General features: G+C 35.9%; 1 pseudogene; it reads right to left on the bottom strand.

Moving 5' to 3' along the window:
- Window positions 1–3,660: 3,660 nt before the first annotated feature.
- LOC144251460 (phospholipid-transporting ATPase IG pseudogene) lies at window positions 3,661–7,594 on the bottom strand (annotated as a pseudogene).
- Between the last annotated feature and the right edge of the window lie 2,893 nt (window positions 7,595–10,487).

Raw genomic sequence — 10,487 nt, 5'->3', positions numbered from 1 at the left:
ATGAGTAATTTTGTGTAAAAAGCATATCCAGGTGGTTATTCTAGGATGTAGGACAGACCTGCAGTTTCTCTTCCTCAAATCATTCTCTTGATGTCCATGGGTGTGATTAATGAGCATACTGATTCCTTCAAGGAACTAATTGGAAACCTGTGTTTTCCTATCATCTACAACCTTCCATTTGCTCATTTTTGAGATAAATGGAAAAAATGACTGGAAAATGAAAAATCAAAGTACTATCTTTTGGTAAATACTAGTAATCAAAATGTGCCTTTCAAAGATATAGCTAAAAGAAAGGATATAAGTTGTTGTGATGTAGGTCTGACTTTCATAAAGTGTTTTTTCAATACTTTGAGGATTCCTATATTAGTTTTTATAATGAAGAATTTAGTAAGTTACTATCATTTTATATCTTAAATTAGTGTGGACTGGGATTGTGGCTCAGCGGTAGAGTGCTCACCTAACACATGTGAGGCCCTGGGTTCGATCCTCAGAACCACACACACACACACACAAATAAATAAATAAATAAATAAAGATATTGTGTCCACCTGCAACTTAAAAATAAATATTTTTAAAAAAATTAAAACAGTGTGAGTGTATTTTTACATGTCTGACCATTGTACAAAAGTAAAGTTGAGATATTAAAATAAGATAAAAAAATTAGGGTATATTTGCTATGTTTTGTAAACTTTCATGAACTTAATTCTTATTTAAATGTTCTGTTTTCTTCTATAAGTATATTTATATTGTCAAACCTGGTTGACCAAAGGTAATAAAACTCATTGTCTTGAGGCTAAAAAAAGAATTTACAAGTAACTTTTTATGCTTCTGTGTTGTTAACCATTGCATTTTCTTCTTTGCAACAAAGAGTTCTTGTTATTCTTGTAATGAAGAGACAACATTTATTAAGAAGAACCAGATAACAAATTCATGGAATTTGCAGGGAAATGGATGGCACTAGAGCAGATTATGCTTAGTGAAGCCAGCCAATCCCTAAAAAACAAATACCAAATGTCTTCTTTGATATAATGAGAGCAACTAAGAATAGAGCAGGGAGAAAGAGCAGGAAGAAAAGATTGATATTAAACAGAGACACGAGATGGGAGGGAAAGAGAGAGAAAAGGGGAATTGCATGGAAATGGAAAGAGACCCTCATTGTTATAAAAAACTACATAAAAGAGTTTGTGAGGGGAATTGGAAGAAAAAACAAGGAGAGAAATGAATTACAGTAGATGGGATAGAGAGAGAAGATGGGAGGGGAGGGGAGGGGGGATAGTAGAGGATAGGAAGGGTAGCAGAATACAACAGTTACTAATAGGGCATTATGTAAAAAGGTGAATGTGTAACTGATGTGATTCTGCAATCTGTATTTGGGGTAAAAATGGAAGTTCATAACTCACTTGAAACTAATGTCTGAAATATGATATGTCAAGAGCTGTGTAAGGTTTTGAACAACCAATAAAAAAAATAAAAAATAAAAAAAGAAGAACCAGATATATCAATATGTGCATAGCTAACATGAAGATATACAATATTTATATGGGGCCTTTGGGAAGTAACTGGGTTTGGTGGAGGTCATGATTGGGGCTCCCACAAACGGATTAGTGTTCTTATGAGACAGCAGACAGCTTATTTTCTCTGTGTCACAGAGGGACACTAGAAGGTAGCCATCTGTTAGCCAGGAAGAAAGCCCTCACCAGAACCCAACCATGCTGTACATCCAAAACAGAAAAATCAATATTTGGTTGCTTAAGCCACCCAGCCTATAGTACTCGATATGACAATCCATGCTGACTACAGCATAGGCCATTTCTTCAATTTATATAAACCACTTCTAATCTGATTTCCATAGCCAAGGCCTAAAAGAAGTGAAACTTGTCAGAAGGAAAATAAGAATGGAAGGCAAAGGACACTGCAGGAGCTGTGACCTGATGCTCTTTTGGGTCATCATTAAAGATAGGGCTTGGAGGATTTTTCAGTGGTAGAGCCCTTACCTCGCATGTAGTAGACCTTGGGTTCAAGCTTCAGAACTGGAAATAGAAAGGAAAAAAAATACAAGAATGAGAGGCCTAGACATGCAGGGAAGGGGTTGTCCTTGCATGACTGGGGGACTTCCTGAGCTTGTAGGGACCATGACCTTAACTGTGTGGGTGGGACAGGTCTGAAGCCTAAGAGTCAACTCACTTGAGTGGCCTCCTCCCTGACCAACCTGGCATCTGAAGAAGCCTCCCTCAGGGCATTGGAAATTTTGATGATAGAATTTTTCCATGACTGTACAACCAATTAAAGAAAATGTGAGATAGAAGAGTTTCTTGATAATTTTGTCCAGCAAATAGGAGCCTAGATATTCTGCCTCTTCTCTCCAGCACAAGGGATGACTAAGTAATAATGTACAGTTAACTATTTTGTGTGTGCAACTTTAAAAGACCATTTTAATTTAGCAGCAAAATGTGAGATCATTTATATCAAATGTGTCTGATTTTACCACTCAATAAAATCATTTCATATTTATTTTTAAGTGAACTCATTAGGAGTCTAAAGTCTTCTAGTCCAGTATGTTGAGGTTCTGACCAAGATCAATCTAATAGTTTAGAATTATACCACTTGCACTGGTCACATTAGCTATGTGAGAGACACAGAGTCATGGTTCAACAGGCAAAACCATCTTGAGACAGATCTCATGACTTCCCAAATTGGCAAGTTAAAAATGAGAAAAACAAAATGTGCTGCATTATGGTGCACAACTGCAATCTCTTTGAAAAAATAAATTATTTTTCTAGTCTCTCCACATAAAATGATAGAAGGCTAATGTTTATAATGGCTTTATTTTTGTATAAAAATTATCTCACCCACTTTACCTCAGATTCCAGTAAAATTAACATTGGAAAAAATCTGTTTATTCCCTATTTTGAGTGGCTATTAAGTGACTGAAATTTTTATGCTTTATTTTCAAGTCTAGTAGCCCTACACCTACCTGTAAGTGATATTTAGTTCAGAAGAACAAAAACATTTTTTTCTGTTCACACAATAATACCCAAAGTCAACACATTTCACACAAGTGTTCAAGGTATTTTTGGGCAAAGATATTCTATCAAGACACAATTAGCATGTGGTGAAGAGAAAAGATGAACTACTCTGTCTGATGCATCAATACCATTTAGTCCTTCACTATTTTCAAGAATTCCTTCCATTTGTTTGAAGAAAATAATAATTTAAGATGATCACTCAGCAGGAATGAGAAATATGATCCAAACATCCTAATATCTTCTGCCAGGGAAAAAAATGCATGACTTCTACTTTATACTATTGTTTCAAATCCATTTGGTAGTTAGATTATTTTATCTAAAGCCAGAATTCTAAGTATTCTTGATTTAAACTTCCATAACTTAGAACTTTGGCCATAATGGCTAATTACAATAATTGTAAATGCTTAGAAGAGTAATTGGTATTTTAATGAACATTTATTCTGAACCCTATACATAAGAGAGTGGTTTAGTTTTTGTTGCATATCGAATATCCTGAGATGATGACTTTTTGTGGTGCTTTCTTGTGTTTTCTTGTTTAGCTGTAACCACTGTCAATATGCTTCTGGGACAATAACATAGACAGTTAGAGATTTGCATTCATCTGCATTGGATAATGAAGTTTTTACTATACTTTTTATGCAGACGAAGAAATTAAATGATGAATCCTGGAATTTGTTCTTTTTACATTCTTTAATACTATTAGGAGAATCTCAGGGAAAAGGCTGATAAATATTAGAAGAATTATGGCCAACCATGTGGATATAGGAGACAGCATTTGAGCAAATATGAAATACATTTTCTGTTGTTTGAGAAAAGGCCAAATAATTCCTCCCCAGAAGGATGAGAAAAAGACATAAAAGGCTAAAGAACCCCAAATGATTTATCTATGTCCAGAATCGAGTATCCAAGGCAAACTTCAGAGTTACAGTGAATACTAAGACTGTAAAAACAATGGTTCCAAAAGTCCAGTTTCTGTTTTCTTTCCATTATCTTCTAGAGATGCAGTCTGAAAGAGAAAGCAAGTCCCAAAGAAGAATATTGTCCCTTCAAAGGCAGCCAGAAATGTTTACTCCAAGAAGGGGCCCAACTCTAGCATAGCATTACCAGAAATTTTCACATACAATCATGGGTGCAAGGTCAGAGTGTCAATGTTGATGTGCCATTCCAGGAGACTGTAGGCTAGAATGGGCAGGGAGGTGAAGTGGATATTCTACATTGTAAGTAGCATCATACAGTGGCTATTGTGAGAATCCCCAGAATAACTAGTATAAAAACTGTGGCAAAATGAAACAAAGTTCTTATAGAAGAAATACTGTACAAGATGTGCTATTCTCACATAGTATAGATGTCAGTGAGCCAATAATAGTTTCTTTAAATGTTTAAATCTGGGAACAGAATAATCGCTGTTCCTGGCTGCTCGGCTACCTTCTTTGCCTTTAATACCTATGCCCACATGGGATTCCAAGATCATGCTAACATTGTTGGCACCATCACTGATGGACAGTGTTATTGGGCTGCCTTTTAATTCTTCACCATTCTGACAATCTGGGCTTTCTCTAACCGTGCCTTCCAGCAGCAAAGCACTGCAATGCACTTCATACAAATTTGTAGGAAAATGCTTTCATAATTGTTTGAACTAGAGTGCTGACTAGAATTTAGTATAAATGAGAATGTGGAATCATCAATGATTAATTCATATTCTTGATGTTCTGTCCATGCTTTTTTAAGGCTTCTAGTACTTTTAGAAAATTCATGCAGCAATTTCTTCCAATATTCTAACAACAATTCATGGACTCGATCTTCTTTCCTTTCACTTTCTTCAAGAGATTTTGTGGTCAATTCTAATAGCTCAGTGCAAGTTTGGAAAAGGTAACAGGCATAGCAGGTGGATTTGGCTGTCTCCATCTTGGCCCCAGTAAGCACCCAGACTTTCAGGCCGACTGCATGCAGAGTTTCACTGGTCTCTGCAGCTTGATCTTGTAGCTTGTCTTCCACTGAAGTGGGTCAAATTAAATTCATGTTTGTCTCAATATCATCAAAAACCTTTTCCATCTTTTTTCTCTGTCTTATAAGGCCATATTTGCCTCCATAAACTGTCTTAATTATTTCATAGTCATCTGGAGTAATTTCTTTGAAGGCCACATACAGTGTCTTATACACATCCATTGCATTACATTCCACATGAGCTAAAGCTCAATTTTATGTTTGTTTGGTTTTTTTTACCCTGGGAAAAACTGCTGAATCTGCTCCTTTAAAAAAACAAAAGAAGTATGTTTCCTCCTTGAGTTTTCACAATTACCCTCAGACATTGGTGGATGGAATCAAAGTTTAAGGTGTGAAGAAGTTCATACTCTTCTATTTTTTTCTTTGGTTTTCTAGTCTCTTACATCCATTCTGACTTCCTAAAATTGTGAACCCATATTTTTTAGCTCCTTTCACCCAAGCTATTTTATCTGCTGAGGAGAAGATATAGGTTAATTTAGATTATTCTGTAGCTCCATCAACAGCATCATTTCTTTTCATTTCTAAACATAAGGCATGCAGAAAGTGTTCTTCTTGATTCTTATCTGCTTTGTCAAAATATGTTAAATGTCTAAAATAATCCATCAGCTTCCTGAGTTACACCTTTATATCTGTGCCAATCTATGCAGCATTCAATAAATTACATGATATTTTCAGTAAGTGTTCCAGTCTTATCTGTAAGCACATAATCCACCTGACCGAGTTCTTCATTGAGATCTGATGTGTTAACCAAGCCTCCTTCATTAATCTCTTCATCATAAAAGTTTTTATCCCATGAGATGAAGAAGAAGCCCAAGAATTTCTGCATTTCTACTGTGATATACATGGAGACAGGGATGATAAAGTTGAATAGAACCATAAAAGATAGGAAGTCCATGAGCATTTTCAAAACATTTAAAGTCTCCACTTCTTTCTGTGTCTTTTGGTTATACCAAGGTTCATTCATTATATGGGGTACTTTACCATACCTACAATAGAGTAGTGCATCCTGCAGCTTTAGTGAATAAGATAAATAAATATACCATCAAGGAGGCATTAATGTATTTTTCAATAGCAGAACATTTTTGAGATTTCCCTTGATAGTTCAGAGCCATTTTGGTTTCCATCCCAGTGTAAACAGCAACTCCATGTATCTTATTGTTTTTATTTTAAATGTAGCTCCCTTCATCAAAAGATTTTCAGGTCCTAAAGGCCTGGCAACAGTCTCAAGACTATTACTGTAGATATTGATTCGCCCAACACACTTGTATAGGTCAAGTTGAGGCTGTTCAATCACTGCTTGGAGGTTATCACTGGACTCAGCTGTACACATTTCAATGGTATCCCATACTGCATAATCTGTCTTTCAGTTAGATTCCCCATCAAGACTAGCTGTAGTGACATAACAGGTTTCATCAATGGTACTGGATGATAGAAGAATAAGATCACAGAGGAAGGTTTCATCTGCATTAACTTCTACTACATCACCAATGTTATTTTTTTCACTTTCGTTTTGTAGTTGCTTTGCATTTTCAGTAATGTAAACAGTGCTCTTGCTGACTTCATTGTTGGCTCTGTGTCTCAGCCCATCTTTATATCCCTGTTTGATGGCTGTACCAGTTATAACAAAGAAAAACCTAAGTCCACTGGTAACTGGGCTAATTGGTGGGTCTACTGTGACCTATACAAGGAAAATCATGAGAAAACAAAAATTTGCAATCCTTCTAAACTATTCAAACAGGTTCTTAGGGAGGAAATTCCAAAGTGTATACTTAGATGAAATTACTCTATTATCCCAAAATCTGTGCAATGTAAGCTTCTGTTTCTGAAACTGGATGACTGCCAACAAATACTGTGTATGTAACAACTCATTTCTCTTCTCAAGCACAATTCACTTTCTCTATGAGGTTGTAAACTCAGGCTTTGTCCAGTTTAACAGTTTTTAAGAATCTGATCAATAAAATGTGGCTTGAGGGTCCCATCTCAGGATAAGATGAAAATCTGTGGCTGCCTGCCCAAATTCATTTTGTCTCACCATAAAACCTTACCTGATTTTATCCAGAACAAACTCTGCAAACTTACTTTTATATAGGATGTCAAGATTGGCCCATGTTCTACCATGACTTTTCTACTAACATATTTACAGTTGATCCAGTCCTCTGTGACAACCCACCGTGGGCTGATCATGTTGAAGACAACTTCAGAAGAGCTGGTTTGTTTCCGTGAGGACTTCAGTGTGGCTTGGAAGAAGGAATTGTGGAAGCACCCTCTGGACCAGGTGCAGAAGGTGCTTAGGCTCCTGACAGGTATCTTGTAGACTGTATGGGACAAACAGTGTTACTGCTGCCACTTCATTACCATCCCCATCCTCAGGAGAAAGTGGTGACTTACTGAGTGACTTGTTACAAAGTCCTACTTCAGCCAAATTGTTGAATCATGCAGTTCCTACCCTCTAAGCTGAGAGATAGCATATTTATTCCCTTGCCTTGGAGTGCCTGGCCCACCTCTTCAGTTGTATTCCTCTGCCTGCCAGCATCACCCCATCTCTCCTCACCTACATCTTCCATTGTGCATACGTTGGCTGTGACATCTGGACCAGAAAGATAGCATCAGTGAATGGCAGCAGCCAGAACTATGTCTTGGGTCAGGAGCATTGGCTGGCTTGGGGTCCTGGCTGGCCTGCATCAATAAACTCATGTCCAAGAACTTTGTGCTGATGGAATTCAAGGAGTATTTACTGCATATGTTCCAGCAGACTTTCTACTTCCTGCAGAAAAATCACCAAGAATAACAATGCCCATACAGTGAAGAGCAGGCTAGAAGAGCTGATGAGAGAGTGTGGGGATCCTGGTAAGGAACAGAAAGATCTGAGGTGGTACAGGAACTGAGACTGCTGTTTCTACATAGGCAAGAACAGAAGAGGTCCATGGAGGTATAGGAGTTACAATCGCCTTTTATCACTTGGTGTTGCTTGACAATTTTTACTATTTGACTTTTTCCAAGTGAACATCATGCAATGTATAAGATTGTTGTTATTGTGGGTTTTACACAAATGACAAGTTTCCATCAAAAGATAGGAGAGATGTGAATATGGGTCCAAGTTAATGTGGTGCACACCTATTTTGCTCTGTTATGGTTCCCTGGAATGAAGTCTAAAATTTCCCTGGCCCATTTTTTTAAAGTACTGTAAAAGATGACATCCTCACAGTAGTCAGAAGAAGTGATCATTATTTATTTTCTTTTCAGATGATGTCATTTATGTGTCTTACAACTTGCAGTAACATGATGCTACTGCTGTATAAAGACAAGGGAAATTGGAAACATATATAACAATTATGTTGACAGTTCAGAAACATCTAAGCTGATAAATTGTATTGAATTAGAAAATATTTATAAATTTCCTGACAGTAAAAATTGTTACTATCTTAATCGGTTTTCCTTGGACTGTCTGTTGTTATTAAGTTATGCAGAGTTAAGCTATTTCATTTTACTTAAAGTTAAATAGCAGAATATAAAGACAACTGCCTAAAGTTAAGAAAGTTTTATGCTTTTTTAAATTGGACAATTTTAACTGTGTCTAAAGTTTAAAAATTTGATACATAAGATTATTTTGGTTTGGTCCATTATAAACAAGCTTTATGTGGCATTTGTTTTGTATAAATACAGAAACTCATGGTATTGAATATTTTTTATGACTTAATGATAACTTTCTATATGAACACAGAGGTTTTAGTATTCACATAATTTCATATCTTTTCTAGCTTTGGTTAAGAAAGTCTGTCTTGTCTTCATATGTAAATAAAGTGTAGCTGCTCTACAAACCATCAAAAACATAATGCTGGAATTCAATATACAAATGTGAATATATTTATGATGCAATATAAAAGACACATCTACTACTTAAAAATTCTTTTATCTACTTAATCTACCAAAGACTATACGTGTTATTATTGAATCTGTATTTAGTATTGCTTGTGAGTTCTTTAGACATGAAATTATGGGGATTTAAATAGAATCTGTAAAAATAATCAGTAGTAATGACAATAAAAACAATAGGTGATTTTTAAAAATATTTATTTTTTAGGTGATGATGGCCTTTATTTTTATGTGGTGCTAAGGATCGAACCCAGATCCTGCCTGTGCTAGGTGAGTGCTCTACCCCTGAGCCACAATCCCAGCTTTTATATGAACACATACTCAGCACAAAAATGCCATGAATCAGGAGCAGCTATGGTGTCCACTTTGCAGACAAGGAAAGGGGAGCAAAGAGTGTTTTTTCATTTTCAAATATATGCAGCTCATATAATATTATATTCAGGGATCTCACTGTAGAAATCATTAATAGATCATGTTAAAATTCCTTTTGTGCTTTTAAAAATTCTTCTCAGAATAGAGATGTAGCTCAGTGGTGGAGCCCTTGCCTAGCATGTGTGAAAACCTGGGTTCAATTCCCCAGAACCACCAAAAAGAAAAAACAAAACAAACCATCTCATGGTGTTTGTTTTATGAGTAATTCATCTCTTTGGAAAGTGATAGTAAGATTCAGGGACGCTATGAAAAAGGTTGACAATATTCTTTTAATTTCCAGTTACAACCTGTCTCTTATTTATTAAACAACTACTTGGATGACTGAGATGTGGCAAATGCAACTTTTTCAAATTTCTATTCAGTTAACTAATACATTGTGATTACTACTACTATTAACATTAATTAAGCTATGGATAATGTTCTAAAGTTACTTTTTGCAATAAACTTCCAAAAAAAAAAATACAATGAAAATCTGTACAAGGAATTCTGTATACAGGATTTGGTTAAGTGTTCTTTTTTCTCACTTTTAAGAATTGAAATTTCTGACATGTTAAGATACTAAAAATAAAATGGTGTATGATTACATTTATATGTAATATCCAGATTAGGTAAATCTATGGAGATAGAAAGGTTCATAATGGCCAGAAGGTGGAGGGATGTGAGAATAGGAAATGACTGCTTAATAAATACAGGTTTTACCTTAATGAGTATGTAAACTTTACCTCAATAAAATAAAGTTTCCACAAATATTAGGGGGGAAAGTAGATAGCTCCTCTCTCAAGGGACATAGCCATATTACAAATTCAGATTACCTTAATTTCTAATAGTTAATCTCAGCCCTGAAAACTAGAGGAAGTGCATCTCGTAGATTGACCAATGAGAGAAGAAGAATCAAAACATATTTTGAGCCATTATAATACTCATGGTGTGTGTGTGTGTGTGTGTGTGTGTGTGTGTGTGTCCATCCATATCTGTTTATCCATAAATGTTGTTGCTGATGCTGGAAGTGAAAGGTTGTATTGGTCTTAATCAGGGCCCTCACCTTCACCTCATGAACAATCACAATGCCCTAAGCAGGAGATTGACTAACTTGGCATACTTCTTAGAAGACCACCCTGGCTGCAAGAGAGTGCATGACAGAAATCAAGGGTG

Source organism: Urocitellus parryii, assembly GCF_045843805.1.
Source record: "Urocitellus parryii isolate mUroPar1 chromosome 13 unlocalized genomic scaffold, mUroPar1.hap1 SUPER_13_unloc_8, whole genome shotgun sequence".
Classification (NCBI taxonomy): domain Eukaryota; kingdom Metazoa; phylum Chordata; class Mammalia; order Rodentia; family Sciuridae; genus Urocitellus; species Urocitellus parryii.
Note: the sequence above shows the minus strand (reverse complement) of the source record. Positions and strands in the feature narration are given on the sequence as shown.